Below are 17,893 nucleotides of genomic sequence, written 5' to 3' on the forward strand. Positions count from 1 at the left end.
TGCCCTCGCCAGGCCTGGACTTCGGCTGAGTGAACAGGCTGCTTAGAGCCCTGGGGGAAGGGATAAAGAGTAAAGGGCTCTCCTGACGGGACCTTCTCAATGGTCAATGTCTGTCTCAAAACTGTGGCTATAGAGAAGTAACCCTCTTTGCCCGCAAAGGCTGGCCAGGCCTTTTTGGGAAATCGGGGATTCTCTCCGCCAACTGGAGTGACAATCCCTACCAATTTGCCGATGTTTGTGCGGGAATCTTAGCCATGATCTGGTATCAGGAAAAGTGAAACCATGTGGTGTGTGGCTGATCTATCTCAGCGGCCCACGTGGCGGGAGCTATTGGCACACGTGGCGGAGCAGTGGCCAGCAAGTGTCTAGAGCTTCAGTAATGGCGACAACTCACGTGCTGGAAGTCTATGAGTCGGGCAGCTGTGGCACATGGCGGTGGCAGCGGTAGCAGCGGCGGCGGCGGCGGCAGGGAGATGGTCACTGCAGCAGTGAGCAGAACGAGAAACAGTATGGGAACTCGAGGCAGTGGTGTCGGTTAAGAAGAATAGGCAACCGCAGCGCCAGCCATGCAGCCAAGGCTATGCCGAGCCCGATGGGGTGGGCCTGGGTGGTCGGCAAGGACTGGTCACAAGAAAATCTAGGTCCCTGTGCGGGTTTGGCTTAACTATCTCAGTAAAGCAAGAAAAATTTTAGATGTACATTTGAAACCCACATTTGAAATCCAGAGGAATCCCACCTTTTAGAATAGGTAGTGAGCTTTAGGCAGATGTACTTATCTGGGTGGAGTCTTATTTGGTCCATTGGAGGTAGATCTGATTGGGTTTCCTGTAGCTTATAAGTTTATAAGAGATAACAACATGAGTTAACAACATAAACATTTTTAAGATGAGCCTTTATGGAGCAGAATTGTATGTAGTGGAAAAGGAAGTTTAACAAGAGGAAACATGAAGCATTAATGGAACCAGAGCTTACTTAAGAAAGTAACCATATATCTGAGCTACTTGTTATAAAATAGAAATCTGTTTTTTTTTTTTTTTTTAGTGGTTAAACTGCAGTTACCTTAGCTGTCAATGTAGTCAGAAATCTGGCTTAGAATAAATAAAACTTTAATCTAGCAAGCAGAATAAGATTGAAAGTAATAAAGGGAAACAAAACATGCACAAGACAGGCACTATTGCACACAGGTGAGAAAGTGCAGTTGGGGCACTGGAGGCACTCACATACAGGGAGGGGGTTTGGTGCTGTGGCAGCAGGACAAGGCTAGGTGTTCCGGCCAGGGGGCGGGCCACCCCGCCCCTCGGTGGGTGGGGAGTACCTGTGCTGCCACCATGGCAGGGGACCACGTGTGTGATCTGCTAGGCAGGAGGCTGCTTACTAGGAGGCCTGCTTTCATGGTTTCCCTAGGGACTGCCAGCAGGGTCAGGGTCCCTGCAGAAACCCAAGCGCCACCCTTCTGCTCGCTGCCCCTAGGGAGCGGCCGGAGCCTGGGGCACTAGGCCCACAGCACATCAGCCTGCTCTGAAGCTCCTGTGGGAGCTGTGTCCCTGGCTGCTGCTCCTTTCAGGAAGCCCACCTACTGGCAGGCTCTACTAGCTCCGGATTCCTGCTGCAGGACCAAGCAACCAAGGCTGAACCTTCCGCAGGACAGGATACCTGTTCACTGGGTCCCAGCGGACAAAGAGTCTGGGACAGAGACCAGGATGGAGAAAGCACATGTGGGATGGGAACAGCTAGGTCTAGTAAACAGTCTCAAGCAGAGGCTAGGAGCAGGGCCAGACCTTCACACAGAACAGATAGCTAGGGAGGGAGTGCAGTTTATTGGTTTCTGATCACTGTAAATTAAGCTAAAGCATCCCAGGAAATAGGGACAAAGGCGGCGAAAACAATCCCATGGCTGAGGGTAGGTATAGCTGCCATGGGGGCGCAAAACTCGGAGGCTGTTCTACACGGAGGTGGCCCATGAGTGAGAGTCAGCAATGGGGTTAAAGGGGAGGTGGTGCTCCAGAATGAGATCCAGGTCTGGCCTGGGTCTAGTAAAAAGAGGAGGGGGGTCCCAAGGGAAAAAGTCCTAGAATGACTAGAATGACGGTCAGTAAAAGCATCTGTCCTCAGGGGTAGTTCAGGAACACTTCCCTGGGACCTCATGAATGCTTACTCCGAACAATGTGGGGAGGGAGCTTACCAGGTCTTGGGCTAGTGAGCGTCAGGATGCGAACCTGCATTTTCTTGAGGCGCTGGCACCAATCCAAGGTTGTTAAAAGTCACAGAATGAAAGGAAAGAGAGATCTGGTCGTGAGGAAATCTAACATCCCCACACGGGGCACCAATGTAAGGAAAAGATGACGGGGCACCAATGAAAGGAAAAGTCACAGGGCACCAATGTTGTGAAAGGATAATGATCCGAGTCACAGCACCAATGTTAGGGGAAGGATGAAGAGAGTGGGGGGCATATGGCCCATGGAGGTGCTGCGAGGCCTGAGGGCAAGGGAGATGCCTCTGAGGGGTCCATGTTGGGAATCCCTTCCCTGAGGGACCAGCCACACAACAGTATAGTACGGAATAGAGTTTATTCAGCTCATGGGAGAGTTAAGAGGGTGGTAGAAGCAGAGAGAGAGAAGTAGAGGAGTAAAGGCCAGCCATGAGCAAGTGGGAGAGAGGGAGGAAGGGAAATGGGAGAGCAAGGCTGCAAGAGCACAAGGGCAGGAGAGGCCCTGGGAGTCTTTCAATAACTGCTTCTATTTCTTTAGGGTTATGGGATTGTTCAGATGGTTTATCTGATCTCAATTTAACTTTGGTACTTGGTATCTGTCTAGAAAATAGTCCATTTCATCTAGATTTTTAGTTTTGTTGAGTATCTATTGTTATGTCTCCCTTTTTATTTCTGATTTTGTCAATTTGTATACTGTCTCTGTGCCCTCTGCTTAGTCTGGTTAAGGTTTTATCTATCTGGTTGATTTTTTCAAAGAACCAGCTCCTGGTTTTTGTGATTTTATTTGTATAGTTCGTATTGATTCTAATTGGTTGATTTCTGCTCTAAGGTTGAATATTTCATACTGTCTACTCACTTTGTTATATTTGCTTTTTTGTTGTTGTTGTTCTAGAGCTTTCTGGTGTGCTATCAAGCTGCTAGTGTGTGCTTTCTCCAGTTCCTATTTTAGAGAAACTCAGAGCTATGAGATTTCCTCTCAGCTTTGATTTCATTGTGTCTTTGGGTATGCTGTGCCTTTAATTTCACTAAATTTTAAAAATACTTAATTTCTTTCTTTATTACCAGGCTAATCAAGTTATTATTGAGTAGAATATTGTTCAGCTTTTATGTGTATGTGTATGTGGCATTTATGTTGTTTTTGTTGTTATTGAAGACCAGTCTTAGTTCATGGTTTTCTGATAGGACCCATGGGATTATTTTAATCTTCTTATATCAGCTAAGTCCTGTTTTGTGACTGATTATATTGTTAGTTTGGGAGAAGGTACCATGAGGGTCTGAGAAGAAGTTATATTCTTTTGCGTTAGGATGAAATGTTGTTTAGATATCTTTGAAATCCATTTGGTTAATAACTTCTCTTAGTTTCATTGTGTCTCTGTTTACTTTCTGTTTCAATGATCTGTCTATGGATAATAGTGGAGTGTTGAAGTCTCCCACTATTATTGTATGAGATGCAATGTGTGCTTTGAGCTTTATTAAAACTTCTTTTAGGAATGTAGGTGAGCTTGCATTTAGAGCACAAATATTCAGAATAGAGATTTCATCTTTGTGGATTTTTCCTTTGACAAATATGAAGTATTCTTCCTTGTCTTTTTGGAATGATTACTGTTAAAATCAACTTTATTCTACATTAGAATGGTGACTGACGCTTATTTCTTGGACCATTTGCCTTGAAAAAAATTTACAGCCTTCTACTCTGAAGTTGTGTCTGCCTTTATCAATTAGGTGTGTTTCCTGTATATAGGAAATCTGGGTCCTGCGTATGTTTCCAGTATGTAAGTCTATGTCTTTTTTATTTAGGAATTGAGTACATTGATGTTGAAAGATATTAGGGAACAATTATTGTTGTTTCCTGCTTTTTTGTTGTTGTTAGAGTTAGAATTATGTTTGTGTGGTTGTATTCTTTTTGATTATTTGAAAGATTACTTTCTTGCTTTTTCTAGGGTGTAGGTTCCTTCCTTGTGTTTCAATTTTTCATCTATTCTCCTTTGTAGGATTTGTGGAAAGATATTTCGTGTATTTGTGTTTGACATGGAACATCTTGTTAATTGAGAGTTTTACTGGAAATAGTATCCTGGGCTGTTATTTATGTTGTTTTTTGATCTGTATGGTGTTCGCCCAAGATCTTCAAGCTTTCTTATTCTTTGTTGAGAAGTCTGTTTTACTTTTGATAGCTCTGATTTTATGTTATTTGACCTTTTCCCCTAACAGCTTTTAAATTCTCTCTCTGTTTTGTGCACTTGACACTTTGGCTATAACTTTATAAGAATTTCTTTTCTAATCCACTTTATAATTACTTTGGATTTTTATTAGCTTTTTGGAGTATTTCTAGAAATTTATCCTCATATAGTATTTGAAAATATCAATAAAATTAGATATTTAAATGTATAAAAAGTTATTTTGCAACAGCATTCTTTTGAAAAAAAATATCATTCTGTCCTAATATCCAAAGTTTAAAATATTCTTTGTAAATGTATATTTACATTAAACTTAGAGTTGATATTAACTTAATTGTTAAAAACAATTGATTATGTCTTCTTTCTACAATCTCATATTATACATGGTTCATCTTTGACAGCACTGTGCATTAAATACTTTCAAACCTTAAATATCAGTTAAAAATCATTGTATAGAGTATTTTATTTGATGTTTATAATAATTACTAAGCTATTCTAATATAGTTCTAATGTTAATATATGTATATAAATTTTTATTCTTTGATATCTTTAAATGTAAAAGGAAAGAACTATTTAAATTGGGAAAAAGACTGAACTTTCATTTAGTTTACATTATATTTTTTTCAGAAATAGCATTAATGATTTTGCTTTTCCAAAAATATTGGTTTTTTCATGTACATTTCAAATCTTGTCCTTCTTCCCTGTTTCTCCTTTGCAAAACCCCAATTTTATCCCTCGTCCCCTTTGCCTCTATGAGTGTGCTTTCCCTCCCCACCCATCCTTTTCTGCTCCACTATTCTAGCATGCCTCAATCTGTTTTAATGTCTCATTTTTCTCAAGAAATTTTGTTACTTCACTATTTAAAAAGTATGATAAAGCCTCCATCCCCTTAACCATCAGAATACTCTCTTGATGTATGTAAACTTGTTAATTAAAGGTAATGAAACCATTGTCTGATAGTTGACAAAACAAAAGGCAGATGGATAGACAAATGGCTAGGAAATATAAACACAGTTAAATACATAATTATGGTTTCATTTTCTGTTAAAACTATACTAAGTAATTTCTTAAAAATAATTTTTTCTGTTGTAAGTTTTTATTTGGAAAAAATACTTTTCTATCCTAATTTAATGATTATATTAGATGTCTTTTTGTGAACTTGCCTAAGAAAGTACAAGAATGTTATTACAATCAACTGTCTTTGGGAATGACATATTTGTGGTTGTTTTCAATCATAAATAAAAGAAACAGTTTGTTTCACTCTCTTTTTGCTCCTCTATCTAGCAGAGCATGATCAAGTATAAAATCACTTAAAAGAATCAATTCATGGACCAGGGGATCCATCCCATATGCAGCCACTAAAGCTAAGCACTATTGCTGATGCCAAATAGTGCTTACTCGCAGAAACATGGTATAGATGTCTCCTCAGAGGCTCTGCAAGAACCATACTGATACAAAGGAGGATGCTTGCAACAACTATCAGACTGAGCACAAGGAACCCAATGAAGGGGCTAGAGAAAAGACTGAAAAAGCTGAAAGGGTCTGCAACCTTATGGGCAGAACAAAATTATCAACTAGCCAAACCTGCCACAGCTCCCAGGTACTAAAACACCAACCAATGAGTTCGCATGGAGAAACCCATGGCCCCAGGTGCATATGCTACAGAGAAGAAGAGCATTCTCTGGGATCAATTGAAGGAGACACCTTTGATGCAGTGAAGGCTCATTTTCCCAGTGTAGGGGAATGCAAATGTGCTGAGGTAGAAGAGGGCTCTTAGGAGAAGAAGCACCTTCATGGAGGCAATCGGAGAAGGAGGGGGATGGGAATAGGGGAAGGGGATAATATCTGAAGTGTAAATGCAGAGAATATTCAATTTAAAAAATTGAGGGGAAAACCAAACTTAAATGAGTAATAAATCTGAATTTTTAAAATGCTATTTTAAATTTTTCTAACTCTACATGATATTTAGGTACTGTATATGTGTTTGATATCAAATGTCATTTCTAAAAAAACTGTTTATTCAGTATCTAAAAATTATTCATGCACTGTAAAAAATAAAAATAAACTCTAAGGTGACATCAAGGTGACAAATAGAATAGTAAAATGCTTAGTAAAATGCCATCAGGCTTATAGACCTGTTTGCCACAAAGGGACTCTGCCTTCTTTTTCATCATGGTACCTCTCTGACTCTAACTTTTATTTACCAAAGTTTGGTAAACACCCTTAATTTAATTAGCCTCAGCACTCCTACACACGAGAATAGGACTCAAATAAATACAAAAACAACAGCTTGTTGTGTCACTCAGTAACTGGAAAAGAGAAGGATGTGACTGAACCTAACAAATATTTAATGAAGACTATTATCAATACGTACTTTCTTAAGAGTTGCTAACACTGTAACAAGATTCATAAATCTTATTTACCTTCATTTAATTGCTCAAAATCAATAAACTGCATCTTCAGAACAGATTTTCAAAGACATATTTGAGTCATGTAAGTATCTCTTTGTTATTCTTTTATGTCTAAAAGAAGTTTAAAAAGAGAAGAGAGGGCCTATTTTACTTGTAGGTCATTGTTCTAAGTAAGTTTTTACTTTTCAGACTGTTTGGCTAATGATTAATGTCACATACCATACATCTCGTTCTAGTAGCTATGGTGTCTATTAAATGTAATTACCTTTTCCCATGGCTTTAAACTGACGGCAGATTCAAAATGAAGGTGGCTTCTATTAAATTTAATTACTTCTCCCTAAAGCTGACTTGGCAAAACTGAATAGTAATAAAAGTGGATTCCATAAAAAGATGCATGGTTAAAGTGTGGCTGTGGAATTAACAATGATATTAATAATAAAATGGAGAACAATATGTAAATTGCTATTTTTTTTGTTCATGAACATTTTTGTGATAATAGGATCAGTAAATTAAACACTCAGGTTTTACTAATTGACTTCAACCTTTAATCAATAGATTGTAATTATCACAATAAGTATAAATTTAGTTCTCAAAGAGATTTATCTAGTGTCTTTAAACCTCAAAAAATGAATATACTATTAAGTAATTCAATTGTTTCCTTTTTCAGTTGTTACTTTAAACACCATAGAATAGTAACTAATAAAAACAAATAATTAGATAAACACATTCTGTCTTTACTGGCTATCTAATAAGAATATTCTTTCCCAACATCCTATATAAATCTCTAGTAAAACGCTACCTACACAAAGGCATGCATTTTTCTAGAACTGGCCATATTCGTCAAATTTTAATGAATTATCTCATTATTTAATGCCCATTTTATTATGTGTATCTATAGAATTTTTTGGAGGAAGACATTAGAAGGACGAATAGGTCTTTCCTATATAAAGAGAAATTTGTAGTATCTTTGGAGCTGTTCTGACCAATAGAAAATTGATGTTCCTTGCTTGAACTTTTCCTTGAAATGCACAGAAGACAAATGTGGTTTCTCCTCTCTTATTTAATGATAAACTAACCTACCTAGACTTCCTGAGCCAAGTGCCAGACTCATGTTTAAAGGACCCCTTGATTGATAAATGCAAAGTCTACTGAGTTTCTCCAGAGAAAGCCCTTTCTACTCTATGATTGAAAAAGAAGACACCAACACCTGGATTGTTTTTTCCCTGCACATGATGAAAGTAATATCAGAAGGTAGGGAGTTACTTAATTAAGAAAATCCTATTATCTAACCATTCTCCTTATGCCTTGCTCAGATGCATGCCACTCTGACTATCCTGTGTCAAGAAACTTCCAGAACCTTACATTTTTAACGTCTGACTTAATTATGCTCTCCAACCTTTATGTGCATGTTTTCAATATTTAGACTTTCCCTTACTTTCCAGATGCTTTTTTATTACACATCACAGTAAATATTTGCTTTTCCTAACTTCTTAAAATGTGGGAGTAGTGAGCACTGAAAACTCGAGAAGAAAAGAAATTCTGTAATATAGGCTGGTAAGACAGCCACTTCATTCACTGAATATGAAGTCCTGATGAAAAATGAGGGTTGTAGAGTGGAGAGGATGGCAACAGAGCAAAACACATGTAATGTCACAAGGGCACAGAGCAGCCTAACTCATGAGGAGAATCTGGAAGGAACACAGGCTGGGAGATACAAGATGAAGGAGGCTAACATTGCAAAAATTAAAATGTCTTTTGTATGAATGGTTTCTTGCCACAGCCTAGAAGATTTACTTCATATCAAAAGTCTTGACAATATTCCTTTAACGTTGGAATTATTTTCAATAAGCTTTTTATGTGTCTTTTAAACAGGATTAAACAAAAAATATCAATAATGGCATTGGTATTTCTTCTGCTGTGTATAAACTATTGCCAGAGTTTATAACCACACTCAGTAGAGGACTAATATACAAAAGTTATAAAGAACTCAAGCAACTAGATAGGAACAAAATAATAACACAATTAAAAAGCATAGTTCAGACCTTGTCTTAGAGTTTTACTACTATAAACAAACAGCATGTCTAAGGCAACTATTATAAGGACAACATTTAATTTGGGGCTGTCTTACAAGTTTATAGGGTTAGTCCACTATTATTAAGGTAAGAACATAGCAACATCTAGGCAGGCATGCTGCAGCAGTATCTGAATGCTCTACATCTTCTGAAGGAGCTAGCAGAAATACTGACTTCTAGGCATCTAGGATGAGGGTCTTTAAGCCTACACTCACAGTGACACACCTATTCCAACAGTGACAATACCTTCCAATAGAGCCACTCCCTAGACTTAGCATATACAAACCATCCCAGAGAATTGTCAATAAAGAAATTTTAAATTATTGAGAAATACTCTAAGAAAAGTTCAACATCTGTAGCCATCAGGAGAATGAAAATCAAAACTACTTTGAGACTTTTATCTTCTTAACAGCTGATGATGATAAGTGACAAGTTATGTACACAAGAATGTGGATTAAGAGAAACATTATTGCTGGTCGGAGTGAAAACCTGTAGAGCCACTACAGACATCATTGTGGCTGTTTCTCAGAGAATGGGGAATTCATCTACATAAAGACTGGGCTGTACCACTCTTGGACATATACCTAAAGGACACTTCAATTACCTCAATGACACTTGTTCAATATGTTCACTATGATTTTTTTAAACAATACTCAGAAACCAGAAACAAACTATATGCCTTTCAGCAGTGTTATACAATTTACACAATGATAATGCCTTAGTTAGTGTTTTAATACTGTGACCAGATACCATAACCAATGCAACTCTCATAAAGAACATTTACCCCGGGCTGGTTTACAGTTTCAAAGGTTCAGTACATTATCATCAAGTCGGGAGCATGAAAATGTCCAGGCATGATGTAGGAAGAGTTCAGAGTTCTATACTCATTTCAAATAGAAACAGTAAATGACTGGATACCACATTGCTATGAGGCGGGTCTCAAAGCCCACTCTCACAATGAGTTACTTCTTCCAACAAGGTAACATCCCCTAATAATGCCACTCCCTAGGAAGGCCCAGTGTATTCAAACCATTACATTCCATTCTCTGTATCCCATGGGCATATTCACATACATGAGTCTACTTAGTTCATACCTAGCCAAAGCATAATAAAATATACATTTATTCTAAATTTAAAAGTCCCATAGTCTATAAAAGTCCAAATTTCAATGTCTCTTCTGAGATTCATCTAATCACTTTAACTGTAATCCCCTAAAAATAAAAATCAAGAAGCAGATCACATACTTTCAACATAACAGGATATACATTACTATTCCAAAACTCCATATCGAGGAAACAGTGGATTAACATAAAACCAAAAATCACCTGGGAATACTCCATACTCATCATTTCTATGTTTAATGTTGAAATACTTTCTGCTTTGTTGGTTGCAGCATAAGCATCTTTGACTGGTTCCACCTCCAGCTAGCACCTTTCTTCAACAGGTATTCCATGGCTCTGGCATCTTGAATATCTTGATGTCTCCAAGGCATCTTCAGATTAACAATTTCTTTTTCCAGTGTCTGGGATCCACAGATGATCTTCTGGCCTTCTCCAAAAGGCTACTGTCACTTCCCCAGGTCTGCTCTCTACTCTAGGCTCTGGGTAACTCCCCTGGACTGTTACTACTGTTTGTGGTAGTCACCTGATGTTACTGGCATCTCCAATATATTGTGGTCTTATGCTGCATCTAGGCTTCACCAATAGCCTCTCATAAGTTCTCTTATTAACTTTAACTCAGGCTGTACCAATGGCCCTCCTTGGCTTCAAAATGTTTCAAGCCTCAGCTGTAATCCTTGAGTTCTTTATACCTTCAAATCCAGTACCATCTGAGTGATTCAAATACATTACCTATCCCAGCTACAGCACAAGGAAGAACTTTGGCTATCTCTGGAACATAGTTTTTTGCTCTCTCAGAAAACACTTCCCAGAAGAATTCACCTCAGTGATAATCATGACTGATTTCTTGGTTCCAGCTGACCAGCATTAATTGTGCCAGGAGTCTCTTTTATTTTTCACTCTAGAGGCAGAGCCACATGGCTGAAACTGTTGAGTTCTGATGCTTACAGGAGCTGGAACATGGTACCCTTATTCTATTACCTGCTTTCTGTTTTTCAACTCCCTCACCGACTAAGCTTGATTGTCTTAAAATTTGCTCTGTTGATTGACTTTGAACTCAGAGATCTGCAAGGATCTATCTCCTGAATGCTGGAATTAAAGGTGTGTTCTACCACATGTCTATTTAAGCTTTTTTTTTTTTTTTTTTACCTAGAACTTGCTCTGTACCAGGCTGGCCTTGAACTAAGAGCTTGTTTGCCTTTCTTTACTGATATTAATTGCAAGTACAACCATGTTTGGAACTGAGCTTTTCATGGCCACTGTTCTCCAAGATCTTGATAAAAAGCCTGTGTCTTCTAGCTTCAAGATACAGATCACAAGTGTGTCTTCCATTTCTGGATTATGGTTCATTCCATACTAAAAGTCCAAACTATTCCTTATTCAACAACAAATGAAAACAATAATTTTACCTGGGTGAAATCATAACATGAGTTCACCACTACCTTAATATCTTTATCTTCCTGAATACAAAATGCAGCTTAATTTTATTTTGTTACACTTAAGCTATAATTTCTGTATTTTTTTTCTTTTTAAGATTGCTATGCTAATCAGATTTTTTTTTCCTGAGAACCAAAGTCTCTACAGGGCTCTTTAGAGACTTCCATTGTCAATGTGATTAATATAATTCTTTTTACATAGACACAGAAAGACAAATATGGTGTATCTTCACTTATAAGTGGATGCTAACTGTAAAGTAAATGATAATCAAACTACAATCCACAGACTCATGGAGGTTAGGTAAAGCAGAAGTGGATTTCCCTGGGAAGATGATATAAGTAGATTTTGTAGGTTGCCTAGGGTTGGGTGGGAGAGGCAGTGGGAGGGATCGGGTCAGGGGAGAAGGATCATGGAATAGAGTGCAGTGAGAGAAAACTGGGATTGGAGACATTGAGGTGTGGTGTATGAACCTATATCAGTGCAAATTTCTGGAATGTATGAGGGTAACCCTAGTAATGACTTCCAATAATGTAGGATCTGGAATATGAACTAGCTATACTTTGTAACCAGGAAAGGCTTCTAATGATCAGCCAATGTTGCATTCAGTAAAGTTTTTAAGGGAATACATAAGATTGCCAAATAATTCAAACTGATGCTAGGTCACAATACTTAATCCTCAATAACTGAGAGCAAGGTCCACACAGCTCAATGACTATAGATGTTAATCTGGTGCCTGCATGTAATATAACCCCTATATTCTAGACTTTGTTGCAGGGAGCTACTCTGTTGGAAATGAAAGCCTAGAAACCAACCCAGCTCCAAAACCATTAACCTGTACACTAAATCTGTCCTGACTGAAAGTTGTGATAGAACAGGGGTAGCACAGCAAAGAACATATTTATAATGACACCGTGTTATACCCCTAGATCTGTGCATAGCCAAACTGTCATCAAGGAGGCTTCACCCTCCAACCAATAGAAACAAATGAAGAGAACACATACAATGTGATGAGGATGCTAAAATTAACTCTTCACAATTGTTGGCTACTGGAATGGGTATAGGAGAGTAAGGAATCAGTTGTTTTTAATGGGCAGGTCACTGAGAATTTAATGTGCCTGTGAGTACATAGATAACACAAGTTGAACTTTTTTGTTCAATTTTTTTTAAATTTAGGATGGAATCACATGGTAATCAGTGCAGATATAAAAGAGCAGGGTAAAGGGTGTTACAGGTGAGAATTATATGAAAATCTTAGTAAATTAACAAAATACTTTTAAATTTATGACATATTAGGAATTATAACTATGAAAGAAAAGTGTGCTCCTGTTCCATAACTTTTGTTTCAGTTCCTGCCTCTGGGTTCTTGCCTTGAGCTTCCTTGGTGTTGAAATATGATATAGAACTGTAATTCAAGTAATGTCTTTTCTCTCTAAGTTACATTTGATTATGTTACTTCTTCACAGTAATATAATTCTTTAAAAAGACAGTTAGAGACCTAGAGTTCCTTTTCTAAAGATTAGACACAGAAAAAAATAGGAAGTTTAGTATTGCAGAAGATAAAATGTCTAAAATGAGACATCTGCATACAACTAGGCATCAAAGCAGCACATCCCTTGAAAGAATGATTTATAATACCCCTCTTTATTTTTTTTTCCTGGGAAGAATGGTTGCCAAAGACAATCTGTGCTGCTGTCTGGAAAAAAAAAGACTGAATGTCAGCATTCCTATAGCAGCGATTCATGGTTTTGTTCCAAATAAAATTACAAATTAAAAAGTTACTTGTACACACCACACACACACACACACACACACACACACACACACACACACACACACACACAAACACACACACACACACACACACACACACCACACATACATACACACAGAGAGAAAGAGAGAGACAGAGAGACAGAGAGACAGAGAGACAGAGACAGAGAGACAGAGACAGAGAAACAGAGACAGAGAGAGGTAGTGATAGAGAATGAGAGACATGGAGAGAGAGAAAGACAGAAAGACAGAATGACAGAAAGACAGAAAGACAGATTTAGACTTAAATGTGGTGGCACTATCTAATCCCAGCTCCTCTGAAGAGGCAGGAATAGGGTAACCCGAAAACCAGCTTCAGCAACACAAGTTGAACACCCTACTAGATTGTGCATGGAAACACTACATGTGTGTGTGTGTGTGTGTGTGTGTGTGTGTGTGTGTGTGTGTGTGTGTGTCTATAAAACCACCCACCAAGAAAACAAAATAAATTAAAAACAAATACATAATTTGATCATTTTAAAATTCTGTTTAGATTTATTATGAAAGCTGTGAACCCAGTAAATGGTTATATACTTTTTCTGTTGTTATAGTTTTATGTAATTGATGAAAATGCATAAAGTATGATTTTTATTTTGAGAATGGCAGAACTTCAACAATGTATAGAGGACCTGGAGGGGTTTCTCATTTTGTACTGTACAGATTCCATGAGTAAATGGATCTATGTCTTAATCATCCAGTTTTTACTAAATGAACCCACACAAATATTTGTGCCTATTTTGCTGGATTTTCAGAAAATCTGGTTGGTAATATCATTGATTTAACCTCATGTAGCATGGTAGAATAGTGATTACATGGGTTTTTCATGTAAGAAAATGTCTGAACATGCTGGTGAAATATTTTCTATGTTAGATTAACTTCAGTGGGCGAAGCCAGCTTTGAACATGTAAGCTAAAACAAATGTTCTCTGAAGTGTTTCCAGTAAGCAAGGGTATTGTCAAATTAATGTGAATTTAAATCTCTTCATATGTTTCTTGGGAATCTTCAATATATTTTGGTTGGTCCTGGAAAATCCATCATAAACACAGATATTTTTATTGAACGGACTAGAGCCCTGGACTTCATGAAAGGAGAAAGTTAACTGAGCACATGAGTCTATGGCTATCTGCTTCTAGGCTGAGAATTCAATAGGATCAGCTGAGGCAGGTCCTCTTGCTATGAGTTTACATATTTAGACTATCCTTATCTATCCAGAGACCAAATAAACCCTTCTTTTCATAAGTTGTTTTTTTCTCAGTATTTTATTTCATTACTCAAATATTTTCCCTACTGTCTGATTAACAATGGTTTTAAGTTAAATTTTCATAGACAATAATGCTAAAACCATGGCATAAATTTACAGAATATCCTCTCAGATTCAATATTTGATTTATGAAAGAATAAAATCCCATTCTCATAAAAATTTTCTAGGATCGACTTGATATGAAAACTGTTTATTTCAGAAAAATTCAATAAAGAACATGAAAAACTGGTACGGGTTTCAAAGATAGTCTTAAATTTCTGAAATATGTCCTTTCACATCTGTTGAAACTAACAAAGTGGGTGAATGTGTTGTCCAGAAATTCCATGTAATAAAATATCTTAATAGAACTTTATGTTGTCCTCAAAATAAACATCAAAGCAACTGTATCCATTTACTATACTATCTTTTGATAAAGAGACGGATAAATCAGTAAATGAGGTTACATTGCTAATTAGCTTACTATCTCCACTACCTGTAGTACACTACAAAACTGTGCCTTCCATTTTATCACATAGATGAAACACTTATCTTCCAGGGTTTGAAATTTCTGTGATCTTTATGCTTAATAAGCTCAGTAAAAGGCATTCAAATTGCATCACTTTTGTCTTGGAAGTTAAATTGGGAAATATTGCATTCTCTGAGATGATAAACTGCACTGAAGATAAATTATCATGAGAAATAGTTTTAATTGATTTAACATAATAAAAGTTATGTGACTTTGAAGTGCAAATGACACATTAAAATGAGTCTACAGTATGTTGATAATAAAGTGTCCTCTTTGTTAATGGAATTACTGACACTGCAGATGCTTTCTGGAGCAATGTCTTCTACTGTTAATCAAAAGACATCAATGTCAATTTCATATACTGTTTATTTAAATTCCAGCCCTACTTTTTTTTTAACTTCTTATAATAGAACTGCCAAATATCAGAATGTGGGAGACAAGTGGTTGTGGTCTCCATATCAGTTGTTAACTCCCCTGCTTTTCTCTAAATGTCTTGTTGCAAGGCTGACTTTCTGCCTGAGACAATATACCAGCAAGACTGTGTGATCTAATACTCTGGACAATGGTCACAATGAAAGTCAAGTTCACAATCAATTCATATATTCTAGCATGTGTCTCTAAAACATGTATTTCAAAATTTCTGGCTCAATCACTCTGGAAATCAATTTGGGAATCCCTCAGAATATTGGACATAGTTATACAACTTTTGAGCATATACCTGAAAGATTTTTAAACATATAAAAGAGACATATGATCCACTATGTTAATAGCAGCCTTATTTATAATAGCCAGAATCTAGAAAAAAAAACCCAGATTTCCTTCAAGAGAGGAACAAATGCAGAAAATGTGGGACATTTGCACAATTCAGTACTACTCAGCTATTGAAAACAATGACTTTGTACATCTGGGCAGCCAGGGATATGAGAGATCTCTGATGAGTGCCCACGGAAAGCCTGCCCCTGCCCTGCCTGATCCAGGGACCAGGAACCCAGCACTAGGAACTCTGTTTCCACCTGGCGGATTTGGGGCACAGAACAGGGCTCGGACCATCCCCCACCTGGACAAGTGGAGATCCAGGGACACAGACAAGGTACAAGGGAAAGGCAAGAACATATCAATGACAACAAGATGGCAAGAGGAAAGCAAAAGAGTATATAACAAGGAAACCAAGACAACCTGGCAACAACAGTACCCAGTTCTCCCATAACAGCAAACATCGGAATGCCAAACAATCCAGAAAAAGAAGATGAAGACCTAAAATAATACCTCAAGACGCTGATAGAGATCCTTAAACAAGAACGGGAAGAATAGCAAAATGAAACAGAAGCTTTTAAAGAGAAAACAATAAAAACACTGAAAGAACTCAAAGAACTAGAGGAAAACAGAACCAAAGAGATGAAGGAATGGAAGAAGGAATTTAAAATGGAAATTGACACAATAAAGGAAACACTAAAAAAGATAACCCTAGAGGTAGAACACCTAAAAAAGAAATCAGGAGTCACAGAAGCAAGCATTTCCAATAGAATACAAGTGATGGAAGAGAGAATCTAGGGAGCAGAAGACAACATTGTAAACATAGACAAAACAGCCAGAGATGATGCAAAAAACAAAAAGCTCCTAACCCAAAATGTCCAGGAGATCCAGGACACAATTAGAAGACCAAACCTAAGGATAATAGGAATAGAAGAGGGAGAAGAATATCAACTAAGAGGCACAGTAAATATCTTCAAAAAATTGTAGAAAAAAACTTCTCTACCCTTAAGAATGAGATGACCATGAGCATAAATGAACCCTTAAAAACTCCAAAAAACTTGGACTAGAAAAGAAATTTCTCCCGACACATAATAGTCAAAACACCAAGTGCCCAAAGCAAAGAAAGAATATTAAAAGCAGTAAGGGAAAAAGATCAGGTAACATATAAAGGCAGACCAATCAGAATCATAACCGATTTCTCAACAGAGACTACAAAAGATATAAGAGACTGAACAGACATCATGCAGACCCTTAAGAGAGCACAAGTGCCAGCCCAATCTGCTATACCCAGCAAAACTACCAATCACCATAGATGGAGAGATGACGATATTTCAAGAAAAATCTAAATTTAAAAAATATCTGACCACAACCCCGGCACAACAATGAATTAAAGGTGGAAAACCCAATACAATGATGGGAACTACATCCTAGTAAAAACAAGAAAACTCCTAATCAAGAAAACCAAAAGAAGAAAAAGACACAGACACAACTCAACCTACAAAAGCAATAATAGCAGAAAACAGAAACCACAATTCCTTGATATCTATTAATATAATTGGACTCAACTCCCCAATAACGAGACATAGGCTATCAGACTGGATATATAAACAAAACCCAGCATTTTGCTGCCTACAATAAACTCATCTCAGAGACAAAGACACTCACTATCTCAGAGTAAAAGGTTGGGAAAAAAACTTCCAAGCAAACAACCCCAAGAAGCAAGCTAGTGTGGCCATTGTAATATCGAATAAAGTAAATTTCCAACCAAAAGTTATCAAAAAAGATAAGGAAGGACACTTTTTACTCATTACCGGGGAAATCTGTCAGGAGGAACTTTCAATCCTTAACATATATGCTCCAAATATAAAAGCACCCACATTCATAAAAGAAACCCTACTAAAGCTCAAAAAATACATTTCACCCCACACAATAATAGTGGGAGACTTTAATACCCCACTCTCACCAATAGACAGTTCATGGAAACAGAAACTGAACAAGGACACTAAAACTAACAGAGACTTTGAGCCAACTGGAATTAATTGATATATACAGAACATATCATCCTCAAGTAAAAGAATGCACCTTCTTCTCAGCACCCCATGGCACCGTCTCAAAAATTGACCACATAATTGGATACAGAAAGA

The sequence above is a fragment of the Micromys minutus genome (genome assembly GCF_963924665.1).
Source record: "Micromys minutus genome assembly, chromosome: 5".
Classification (NCBI taxonomy): Eukaryota; Metazoa; Chordata; class Mammalia; order Rodentia; family Muridae; genus Micromys; species Micromys minutus.